This window comes from Castor canadensis, chromosome 17 (assembly GCF_047511655.1).
Source record: "Castor canadensis chromosome 17, mCasCan1.hap1v2, whole genome shotgun sequence".
In the NCBI taxonomy this organism is placed as follows: Eukaryota; Metazoa; Chordata; class Mammalia; order Rodentia; family Castoridae; genus Castor; species Castor canadensis.
In genome coordinates this window covers 55,733,801-55,746,502 of record NC_133402.1, presented here as the reverse complement: position 1 = coordinate 55,746,502, position 12,702 = coordinate 55,733,801, and the positions used below count along the sequence as shown (strand labels likewise).

General features: G+C 45.8%; 1 long non-coding RNA gene across 1 annotated transcript in view; it reads right to left on the bottom strand.

Moving 5' to 3' along the window:
- Positions 1 to 11,591, bottom strand: part of LOC141418610 (uncharacterized) — a 54,732-nt gene extending 43,141 nt beyond the window's left edge. Inside the window, exon 1 of the long non-coding RNA XR_012443260.1 lies at positions 11,403 to 11,591. This is a non-coding gene — a long non-coding RNA (uncharacterized lncRNA). The remainder of the gene's footprint in view (positions 1 to 11,402) is intronic.
- Between the last annotated feature and the right edge of the window lie 1,111 nt (positions 11,592 to 12,702).

Sequence of the window (12,702 nt, the reverse complement as noted above, 5' to 3'; positions counted from 1 at the left end):
GCGACATCTTTATGTCTGTCATGGAGTCCTTTCTCCCTGACCCCCATCTAAGCGGGCCACAGTTGGTGTGTTGAACCGTGTGGCCTGTCTCCATATAAGGGGACTTCTTTTACCCCCACTTCACTAGGCAGAAGGAGCCTCTCTCCAGGGATCTGTTTGGACCTCTCCTGCCCTCTACTTCCCAACACCAACTCCTTGTTCTTTTGTTTGATTAGTTTGCCTACAAAATCCACCATGAATAAATTCAAAGGTAAATGACTATCTGGACAAAGCTGTGATCTTGACTCACCAATGGCTAATCTTCCTGAGGCATAAACAACTCAATACAAGTCAGACCAAACAAAACAGAAAAAGGAGCAAAAGATACAAATGCACTTCGTAAAAAAGGAAATACAGATGACCCTTTGATGAGAAGGTTCTCAGCCTCAACCTGACACAGCAAAAGATTTAAGGTAAAACCATACCACGATTCCATTTTTACCTATCAGATTGGCAAACATCAAGAAGTTTGATTCAGCTCAGTGTTGGCGGGGAAAGAGGCATGCTGGCTGCTGATTAGAATGTGATTTGATAAAGCTATGTGGAGGACAATTTGGCCATATCTGTTTAAGTTACAAATTCCCACGACCTTCAAAGGGCAGAAAGATGCAACAGTGAACACCACAGACTGGAGTTACAATACCTGGGTTTGAATCCCAGCTCTGCAAATCTTTGAACTTCTCTGCACCCAACTCAGTTTTTCTCACTGAAAAATGGTATGAGTGTCATACCCGGACCTAGACCTTATGTTGAGGATCAAACTACATTAATTATTGTAAGGCACTTGCAACAGTCCCCAGATCGTATTAAATGCCATGCAAATGTTAACTATCATTATTATTAATTGACCCAGAAACTCCACTGCTAGGAATTTATCCTTCAGATAGTCTTTCGCATGTGCTGAGGGTACAATGGTATTCACTGGAGCACTGAGGAGACTAGAAACCAACACAAACATCCCAAAATGCCAATTCGTTATGGCACACGTGCACAACGCAGTCTCCACAAGGATGCCAAAGAAATAGTGAAGCGCTTCCACTCTGACCCGGTATCTACAGAATGCTTTCAAAGTTTGTGAATAAGCAGAGTAAGAGCAGCATGAACCCAAGTTTGCATCTCCTTATCCATAATTATGAAATTCAAAAATCCCTAAAAAAAGAAAGTTTTTTTTAAAAAAATTAAAAATGGCACAAAAATATTGGGTAGCAAAACCTGAACTGACTTAAGAATGATATGGTTTTCTTTCTTTCTTTCTTTTTCTTTCTTTCTTTCTTCTCTCTCTCTCTCTCTCTCTCTCTCTCTCTCTCTCTCTCTCTCCTCTCTCTCCCTTTCCTCTCTATTACTTGGCACAGAAATTTTAGTGTGTTCTATCACATACCCTGCTACAAGGGTGTGTAATCTACACGTACTACCAAATAGTCTCCTAGAATCCAAAATTTCCAAAATATGCTTGCCCCCCAGGGTTACCAGATTGTGGACCTATACGATTATTTACTTTACTTATTTATTTTGCATTAAAATATCTCTTAAAGCCAGGCATTAGTGGCGCACGCCTGTAATCCTATCTACATGGGAGGCTGAGATCAGGGGATCACAGTTCGAGGCCAGCCAGGGCAAATAGTTCACAAGACCCCATCTCCAAAATAACCACAGCAAAACAGACTGGAGGTGCAGCTCAAGTGGAAGAGTGTCTGCTTTGCAAGTGTGAAGCCCTGAGTTCAAACCCCAGTCCCACCAAAAAGATAGATAGATAGATAGAGAAGTTCACGAAAGAAAGCATCACCAGTTGCCTTTAATGAAAGAGCTGCATGACTGTACAACAGAATTAGGAGGGAGAATTTTCGCCATATTTCAATGCCAGAATTTAAAGAGTGTATGAATATTTTACTTAATCAATCAGCAAACACCATTTAAGACCTCCTGGGCTACTGGGTCATCCTGCCCTTTCACAGGCTTTGGGCATGGCAGGCTGTGTGGGAACTTGAGCTTGGGAAGTAGGACTCAAGGGTGGGGGCAGGTAGGACTGGAGCCTCATCTCTGAGTCATTGTGCTGCCCTGGGCACAGCAGCCAGGCCTCCTCCCTAGAGAAGTGTAGATAATGTGAGTGAGTCAGGTGCCAGCACTCTGATGGGCAATTGCGAGGGAAGCCAGGTTCCAGCTTCCTCCTGTGCAACTTTTCCCCAGCGGGGCAAAAACCCCTCTCCAGACTCCTCCTCACCATGTCTCCCCAACAGAGACCCAGGGTAAGGGCATCCTATGTGCTAAGTCCCTGTCAATTGCTCAGTATAGGAAGTGGGGCAAGACCTAGAAAGGCAAGTGGAGGTGGTGAGATTCCAGACACCTGGCAGAAAGGAAAACTTCTCAAGGCCAGCAGGAAGAAAACGGGATCAGAGGGGGGACAGGAGGGATGGAGGCAAACTCAGGAATTCTCTCTCTCTCTCTCTCTCTCTCTCTCTCTCTCTCTCTTTCCTTTTCTTTCAAGGGATGGGGTCTTGTTATGTTACCCAGATTGGTCTTGAACTCCTGTGCTCAAGCAATCCTCCCCACAGCCTCTTGAATACTTGGAACTACAGGTGTCTGTGCCATTGCACCAGGCCAGATACTCATTTTTTAAGTGAATTAAAATTGAGATACGCCCAGCATCATGGTACACACCATAATCCTAGCACTCCAGAGGCTGAAGCAGAAGAATCACCAGTTCCAGCCCACAGTTCCTGGGCTACAGAATAGGACCTTCTCTCCCCTCCACTCCTACCAACTCCCCCCACCAAAAATAAGATGCTTCTTCAGATGTTGCTCATGCCTATAATCCTAGCTACTCAAGAGACAGAGATGAGGAGGATTGAGGTTTGAGGCCAGTCCAGGCAAATAGTACACAAAACACTATCTTGAAAATACCCAACACACACACACACACACACACACACACACACACACACACACACACACAAGTGAGAGCGGAGTGCTCAATTGGTACAGGGCCTGCCTAGCAAGTGTGAGGCCCTGAGACCCCAGTACTGTCAAAAAGAAAAATAAATAAAGCTTTCCATTTTCCCCAATAAATCTTTTCCAACTCTAATCCCATCTTGGTGACTGATCCTTGGGGAACTCAAAGCAAAAGCATATATATACATGTATACAATACACACACATTTTCTTGGCAGCATTGTGGTTTTGAACTCAGGACCTTGTGCTTGCTTAGGCAGGGGCTCTTCCACTTGAGCTTTGCCTCCAACTCCTTTTGTTCTAATTATTTTTCAGATAGGGTCTCCCTAACTGCCCAGGCCAGCCTCGAACTGTCTTCCTTCTTTCTCTACCTCCCAAGTAGCTGAGATTACAGACATGCACCACGACGCCTGGCTACACATGGGTTTTTTATAGTACCTAAAAACTGTATATACTTTTCTTTTGTTTTATTTTTCTTATTCATAAATACCTAATGAAAATTCATCACTAGTTTAACTATTTTTCTTTTTAATGGCTACCTAACGTTCTTAAATACGGACGTATCATAATTTATTTGACCATTTGCCTATGAATGGACATTGCTTTGGTTCCAAGGTTTGGGTGGGGTAAATAATACTGCAATGATTATTGTCTTGAACAGATATTTGAGGACAGAGGATAAGGAATGGATTTGGGTCAAATGTACTTATGCACCTATGATTTATATAAGTTATATGAAATTGTAATTTTATGTAATAATTCTAATGGAGTGATTTAAATGGTTAAAAACTGCACATTTCCATTGACACCATCTGTGACTCTCTCTTTTTTTTTTTTGCAAGTGTGTTAGCAAGAGGTATTGCCAGTCTTTTTATTTTTTTAAGCTACCCAACCATTTCACTAACTACTAGTGATTTTTTTCACATTTTATGTCTCCTTGAAATGGTCCTCAAAGTTAAGAAGGTGAATATGATTGATGTACTTCCTATACAAGAATGAACATAGAATTTTTAAACTTGTAGAAATCACCATCAGAAGGGGACTAAGGTAGAAAAGGAGAAAAATAGAGGGATGAACCAATTCAGGTTATAATACAGATAGATACGGACATGTTACAAGGAAACTCCCTGTGTAGCTATCCTAAACAAACAAAAAATATCCCTATTTGCAGATGACATGATCCTATACCTTAAAGACCCAAAAAACTCTACTCAGAAGCTTCTAGACATCATCAATAGCTATAGCAAGGTAGCAGGATATAAAATCAACATAGAAAAATCATTAGCATTTCTATACACTAACAATGAGCAAACTGAAAAAGAATGTATGAAAACAATTCCATTTACAATAGCCTCAAAAAAAATCAAATACCTAGGTATAAACCTAACAAAAGATGTGAAAGACCTCTACAAGGAAAACTATAAATTTCTGAAGAAAGAGATTGAGGAAGACTATAGAAAGTGGAGAGATCTCCCATGCTCATGGATTGGTAGAATCAACATAGTAAAAATGTCGATACTCCCCAAAGTAATCTACATGTTTAATGAATTCCCATCAAAATTCCAATGACATTCATTAAAGAGATTGAAAAAATCTACCGTTAAATTTATATGGAAACACAAGAGGCCACGAATAGCCAAGGCAATACTCAGTCAAAAGAACAATGCTGGAGGTATCACAGTACCTGACTTCAAACTATATTACAAAGCAATAACAATAAAAACAGCATGGTACTGGCACAAAAACAGACATGAAGACCAGTGGAACAGAATAGAGGACCCAGATATGAAGCCACACAACTATAAGCAACTTATCTTTGACAAAGAAGCTAAAAATATACGATGGAGAAACAGCAGCCTCTTCAACAAAAGCTGCTGGGAAAACTGGTTAGCAGTCTGCAAAAAACTGAAACTAGATCCATGTATATCACCCTATACCAAGATTAACTCAAAATGGATCAAGGATCTTAATATCAGACCACAAACTCTAAAGTTGATACAGGAAAGAGTAGGAAATACTCTGGAGTTAGTAGGTTTAAGTAAGAACTTTCTCAATGAAACCCCAGCAGCACAGCAACTAAGAGATAGCATAGATAAATGGGACCTCATAAAACTAAAAAGCTTCTATTCATCAAAAGAAATGGTCTCTAAACTGAAGAGAACACCCACAGAGTGGGAGAAAATATTTGCCAGCTACACATCAGACAAAGGACTGATAACCAGAATATATAGTGAACTCAAAAAACTAAATTCTCCCAAAACTAATGAACCAATAAAGAAATGGGCAAGTGAACTAAACAGAACTTTCTCAAAAGAAGAAATTCAAATGGCCAAAAAACACGTGAAAAAATGCTCACCATCTCTAGCAATAAAGGAAATGCAAATTAAAACCACGCTAAGATTCCACCTCACCCCTGTTAGAATAGCCATCATCAGCAACACCACCAACAACAGGTGTTGGCGAGGATGCGGGGGAAAAAGGAACCCTCTTACACTGCTGGTGGGAATGTAAACTAGTACAACCACTCTGGAAAAAAATGTGGAGGCTACTTAAAAAGCTAGACATCGATCTACCATTTGATCCAGCATTACCACTCTTGGGGATATACCCAAAAGACTGTGACACAGGTTACTCCAGAGGCACCTGCACATCCATGTTTATTGCGGCACTATTCACAATAGCCAAGTTATGGAAACAGCCAAGATGCCCCACCACTGACGAATGGATTAAGAAAATGTGGTATCTATACACAATGGAATTCTATGCAGCCATGAAGAAGAACGAAATGTTATCATTCGCTGGTAAATGGGTGGAATTGGAGAACATCATTCTGAGTGAGGTTAGCCTGGCCCAACAGACCAAAAATCGTATGTTCTCCCTCATATGCGGACATTAGATCAAGGGCAAACACAACAAGGGGATTGGACTTTGAGCACGTGATAAAAGCGCGCGCACACAAGGGAGGGGTGAAGATAGGTAAGACACCTAAAAAACTAGCTAGCATTTGTTGCCCTTAATGCAGAGAAACTAAAGCAGATACCTTAAAGCAACTGAGGCCAATAGGAGAAGGGGACCAGGAACTAGAGAAAAGGTTAGATCAAAAAGAATTAACCTAGAAGGTAACACACGCACAGGAAATCAATGTGAGTCAATGCCCTGTATAGCTATCCTTATGTCAACCAGCAAAACCCCTTCTTCCTTCCTATTATAGCTTATACTCTCTCTACAACAAAATTAGAAATAAGGGCAAAATAGTTTCTGCTGGGTATTGAGGGCGTGGGGGGGAGAGGGAGGGGGCGGAGTGGGTGGTAAGGGAGGGGGTGGGGGCAGGGGGGAGAAATGACCCAAGCCTTGTATGCACATATGAATAATAATTTAAAAAAATACATATAATACTTTAAACAATAAAAAAATAAAAATAAAAATGGAGGACAGGAAGGTCTGGGGGTTGGTACCCGTGGGTGGAGAAGGATATAAGGAAAGGTAAATGTAGTGGAAATACTATGTACTCATGTATGAAAATGGAAAAATCCTTTTGAAACTACTCCAGGAATGGGGTGGGGGGATAAGGGAGATGGAGGAGCTGAATTCAACTATGATATATTTGTAAATGCCATAATGTATCCCCAGCACAACAATAATTTGATAATAAAATAAATAAATAAGTAAAATTAAACAAAAAAGAAAAGAAATGGCTCTTCTGCAATTCACCATTATTTCTGTTGAGTCATTTATCTTTTTCAGTCTTTAGATGTTTAATTTTAGGTGTCCATCAATATTTGAATGTTTGTTGCACCCTTTGTCCACTGATTTACAAATTTGTCACAAAAAGTTTAAACTTTTAATCTAGTCAATGTATTTATCTTTTCAAATGTATTTGCTAAGACTCCTCATGTTCCCAGAAGGCTGCTAGAACTCTAGCCATCACATCTGCATTACAGGCAACAAAATGGAGAGTAAGACAAGAAGAGCCTCCCACCCTCCTTTGAAGGCATCTTTCCAGAAGTTTCCACTTACATGTCATTAGTATAAGTAACTTAAGTTACACAGCCCTAGTTAGTGGCAATACTGTCGTGAGCAGTTTGAGAAATGCAGTCAGCTATACCCGCACTTAGAACCAAGGATGTTCTTGCCTCTTGGCATTTAGCTGAGACTACACTGCTGGCTGAACTGGAGACTGGGACCCACCTCCTAGGACACAGAGAACCTCTCTTCTGGCCTAAGGAGATATAAATGAGCCACTCAAGTGGACCTCAGCTCTGAGACTTGTGTGAACAGAATCCTAGAGCGACTGCAGGCTCCAGAGCTGGCACCTCTGCCTCAGGCTCCTCTCTGCTCAGTGTCCTCCCCAGGGGATGGGCAAGAAGTTTGTGGCTGGGCGGGGAATAGCTAAGCCTCCTGGCATGCAAGGCTGGGGGCTGGAGGACTGTGGGAAAAACCACTAGGCATTTCCAGGCAGAAGGGGGCTTTAGGTAATTACTGTGACTCACGCCAGTCTGTGGGTGTGTCTGTGCCAGACAGCAAAACACAACAATGAAATACTTTCTAAGAGGAATCCCGCCCTCCATCCCTCAGCCCTTCACAAGCCCACTTGTCACTCACTGAGGGCCCAGAGAGGGGACAAGTCCACCTCCGAGGGCTGGGTTCTACCGTGTCCCACTGCGGACTCTTCTTTGCGTTCCTTGGCCTCGTGAGTATCTGCTCTCTCGTGTATAAAGCCGGAGAGGTAATGTGGCCCTGATCCCGGTCTCTGTCTTGGCATTGAGTAGAGGTTTCGCTCTGCTCCAAGATCAGCATGCACTCTACAATCCTCTTGGTTTTTAAACATACCATTAAGAAAATTACACAACTAATACACTTTACAAAATAACCATTAATTCTAGAGAAAAGAGCTGTTAACAGCTGGATATATGCTCTTACACAGTTTCCAGTAATGGGATGTACTTCTAATAGGACCATGATTTTTGTGTGTGGGGGGGGACTAGGATTTGAACTCAAGGCTTTATGCTTACGAAGCATGAACCACACCTCCAGTCCATTTTGTTCTAGTTATTTTGGAGATGGGATCTCACGAACTATTTGCCCAAACTGACCTCAGACCTCAGTCTTTTCCATCTCAGCCTCCCAAGTAGCTAGGAGTAGAGCCACCAGCGCCCAGCAAGGACCACACTCTTGGGCTCACTCAACTATGTGCCATGAGTTTCTTGCTATGTCACTAGTAGACTCCCATGACCTATGGTAATGCTTGCATGACATTCAGTCCTGGATGCAAGATCAGTTGCTGCTAGGTTTTCTGTCCCTTCATAGCCCAACACCACCCAGCACAGAATCGTTACCGATCCTGTGTTTAACATTTTGACAATTTGCTCACCATGAGTTCATTTTTATTTCTTTAAACATGTCATATTCAAATATTATTCGTCTTAAAAGAGCAGGGAATGTAACTCAAGTGGCAGAGCACTTGCTTAGAAAACTTGCGGCCCTAAGTTCAAACCCCAGTAACCACAAAAATAAATAAATAAAATATTATTTGTCTTGATTCTGAAGTTTTTGGGTCCTTCTACTTCACTTGCTCCACTGTCCTCTCAGCCCTGCTCAGTGGGCTTTCCAGACTTTGTGCCACTAATTATTGGGACTCTTTGTAATCTTTCTAGTTCATTTGTCTGTATTTCCCAGCTACTAGCACCATGCCTGGAACCTGGTGGGAATTCCATTAATACTGGATGACTGACTGACTGACTGAATAAATGAATGGATGAATTGGTGCAAAGGAACTACAGCAGTAGGCATTTTGTGGGTAAATCTTTGCACCCATCCCATGAAGAGTGATGAGAAGCAGAAGCTACAAGACAGGGAAGCACACTTCCATGTGACTCCAGCACAGAGTCCATGTGAGTCAAGTGGTGGGAGCTGAAACAGCTCTCTGGTGGGCTGGAGGTGTCCCACTCAACTGCCCAGGCCCGTCCAAAACTCCCCTTGGTTGTCCCCATCATTTCCCAATGGAGCCATCACTACTGTTCTGGCCTGGACCTGGCCCAGACAGCTGGAACCAAAACACTGCCACGTCCCCACTGTGGGCCTGGCACCCATTCACGCGCAGTCACACACGCCCAGCCCCCAGAGCCTCTCCCACACAGGCTGACTCAGGAGCTGACTTGGAGACTGGGCTCTGGCCTGCTGGCCAGGCCACATCTCCTGGGCTGGCCTCTTGAGCTCCCAGTGAGGAACTGCCTTCCCACAGCATGGCAACAAGGGATTTTCCCAGCCCAACCAAGCAACACGTGGAATTCTAAAATAACAAAGCCAGACTCCAAGAAAGGAAATTCTAAGAACGTGAAATAAGTCAGGAGAGCAGAGGTGGGTGTTTGTTTTCCATCCACTGCCTGGTCCTCTGCCTCCATCCCCCAGGGGCCACAAAGGCTGGCCGTGGCGGTCCGGATTCAGATGTCAGCACTACAAAGCTAAAGGAAACCCATCTTCCTGTGTTTGCCAAAGAACAATGCTGGACCTGCCATTCCAAGGCCTGCACTTTTCCTCTGGACACAAGAATTTAGGTCCCTGTACATTCCTGGGAGGAGGGCCTAACAAATAACGTCTGGATATAAACATTGCTGTCCCATCACTCAGCAATGTTTGGGACACACAGAGGCTTAGATTCCCTGAGGCTCCTGTGTTCAGATCCACTTTGACCAGGTGAGGATCCAAGAATGGATTTGGAGCCCTGGCCTTACCTTTCAGCCCATCAGCTGTAGGCCTGGTTACTGCCCTGCTCTGTCACTGCCTTCCAGCACTGATTTCTACCCCTGCCCTCTGTCCTCTTGTCACTCCTTTCCTAGATTACTACCCACGTCCAGCCTTCCTGGCCCCGACCCTTTTTGCCTTAGGTTATGGGGCTATCCTCCACACTGTCCCTCCAAACAAGGCCCTTCTCTGCTCCAAATCCTCACCTGAAGCTCCAGGTGCCCTGGGTGTATTTCAGGACATTTATGATAGCCCTCGTCATTATTGCTTGCATTCTACCACCTCCAAACCAGGAAGGGACAAAAATCAAGGAGTCTGTGACCAGACCCTCCCCAGCCAGGCACCTCTCCCGGGTGAAGGTAAGGACAGCTGCCTTTTCAGAAGCAGAGGCTGCAACCTTGAAGGGGAACAGGAGTTGGTAAATCCGATAAGGTGTTCAAAGACCAGCCAGTGTTTGCTGAGTACCTGCCAGATGTTACTGGCCTTATCTCTTGGTCCTCACAAATACTTCCAAAGCAGCCAGTTGAGTCCCAATCCTTTCTTTGCTCCTCAGAGGCCGCAACTGTCTCCTGCAGAGTGCAGTCCCCATCAGACAACAGAAAGTGTGGGTTCACTGAGGCTGACACCCTGATCCTTGTTATAACTCAGCCAGGTCTTTTGGCAGGCCTATGGTCTGTTGGGGGGCCGCTCAGTCCACATGCTGTCTTTCCACACACAAGTTTCCCTTTGTCTAGAAGCCTCTTTAACTACTGCTGATCTTCCCAGTCACTTTGAAGCTTCTGCCTGGAAGCCCTCCTGGATCTTGGCCCCTAATCTGGGTTACTCCTCTGTGTTGGTAACCCTGATGTGTTCCAGACACTGTCTTTAAGATCAGAATGTCAGTCCCTCGAGAACAGGAGATGACTTTACCTCTGTGCCCCAGAATTAAGCTAAGGGACTGGCCCAGAGCAGAGGCTCGGCAAATATTTGATGAATGAACTAAAAGCATTCTCTTAGGTACTCAGTAACTTCCCGGTTGGGTAGAGTACCTAATTCCAAACTGGATTCTCTGCCTCCCCCACCCCACCCTGCCCCACTTCTCTTAGGCTTTGCCTCATAATATGCCCAAAATGTGCAGATCTAGGAATCTTGAGCCCTGTGCCCCTTGAAACTGGTGGCCCAGAAGGACAAATCCTATCTCCCCTTTTTAGGTACTGACAGACTGAGTACATTACTTTGGATCCCCGCCCCCCCCTCCTTTTCTTAGCTACAGCTGGTCTCAAAGCACCCCTGCGGAGGGCCTCGTGCCGTCCCCCTGGCCTTACACTCTCAGGGCCCCTGTCCTGCACCCGGGTAGACCGACAAGCTGCGGACTCCGTGGGGTGGCAGCACGATGGCCCCGTTGGAGCCGCTGCCTGGCGTCCTCCAACGGGAGGAGGCCGAGCATGTGCGTCCAGGGCGCGCAGTGGACACCCTGTTCACATTCCTGCGCTGGCCGGAATGCGGGCCGGGGACGAGCCAAAGGCCGCATTCCTCAGCCAGGGGACAGCGCAAGGCCCGGACTCCCGCCCCGCCCCGCCGCGCCCCGCCCCGCCCCGCCCCGCCGCGCTCCGCCCCGCCCCGCCCCGCCGGGCGGCAGGTACCGAGCCCGTGCGGGCGCCCCCTGGCTGCGGCGGCCGCCACTGCGCCCCGCTCACCGCAGCGCTGCCCGCCTGAGAATCCTTCTTCCTGCCCTGAAGGCGTCCGGCTTCTGGACACTGATGCTGCATTCTGTTCAACTCCACTCCTCTGTCGATTTCAATTTCTGGGTTTTGCTCCCAGTCGAGTCAGGTGAAAACCTTCAATGACCATGAGTCATGGTGACATGATTCTAACTCTAAGGTAGCTTTCTCGCCCCGTGTCCCATCCTGCGCAAAGGGAGGGGCCTTGACCTTCTTCTCTAACACGCTCTGACACGCCACCCCGCCAATGGGCCTCCTCTCAGCGGGAATCGCCACCTTGCATGTCACCTCCTTCCCGCAGGTGCCTTCAGGGCCAGAGACCTGGATAAGTGAGTGAGCAGCAGGCCTCACCCTGGCCCAGTTACCCAGTGCCCGCAGAGTGACTTTTCCGAAGGCTCCATTGAGGGCTTAAGGGAAGAAAATGCAGTCTGTCTCTTGCTTCGGTGGCCCTGGATTGAGAAATGAGGAAACAGCCCAAGGTAGCTCTGAAGGTGTGCACACTGGCCCACAAGAGATACAGCACCATCAGCCCACAGTGAGGACAGCTGTGACTGGTGAGTGTGGAGACCCTAAGAAAGTGAAAAGGCACAGGACTGGGGATGTCCCGAATGGTGCAAAAACTGGCTCAGCCTGTAATCCTAGCTACTCAGGAGGCAGAGATCAGGAGTATCGCAGTTTGCAGTTCGAAACCAGCCAGGCAAAGAGTTTGTGAGACCCTATCTCGAAAACATTCATCATAAGAAAGGGCTGGTGGAGTGGCTGAAGGTGTAGGACCCAAGCTCAAACTCCAGTACACACACACACACACACACACACACCTGCACCAACACTGAAACACTGCCAAAACATGCAAGCAAAAGATTTTTTTAAACTAAAACCAGGACTTGAATGCCTGTTTAAGACACTGCCATCCTCTAGGTTGAGGATGGGGAAGGGGAGTGAGTAGATAGTCCTATTCTGCCTCGGTGGACTGGCCCGCATTCCTGGTCAGTGGCAATGTTGGACTGTGTAGGCAAAACATGTGCTCTCACCCATTCCCTCCCCACCCCCCCGCTGCTGACGGTATCTTTGTGGGAAAAGAGCTACAACCTAATCCTATTTGCATAGGGAAATTTGCATGGCTATCAGGCCACAGACCTGCAGAGACTCACCCCTTGGATAAAGTGACACCCAGGAATCCAGTAATGAAGTAAAGCATGTCTGGAACTTGCATTGCTCACTGTCCGGGAAGGTTGTTACCAGGAAAGGTGGGAAAGCAGAAGCCAAACTCTCATTG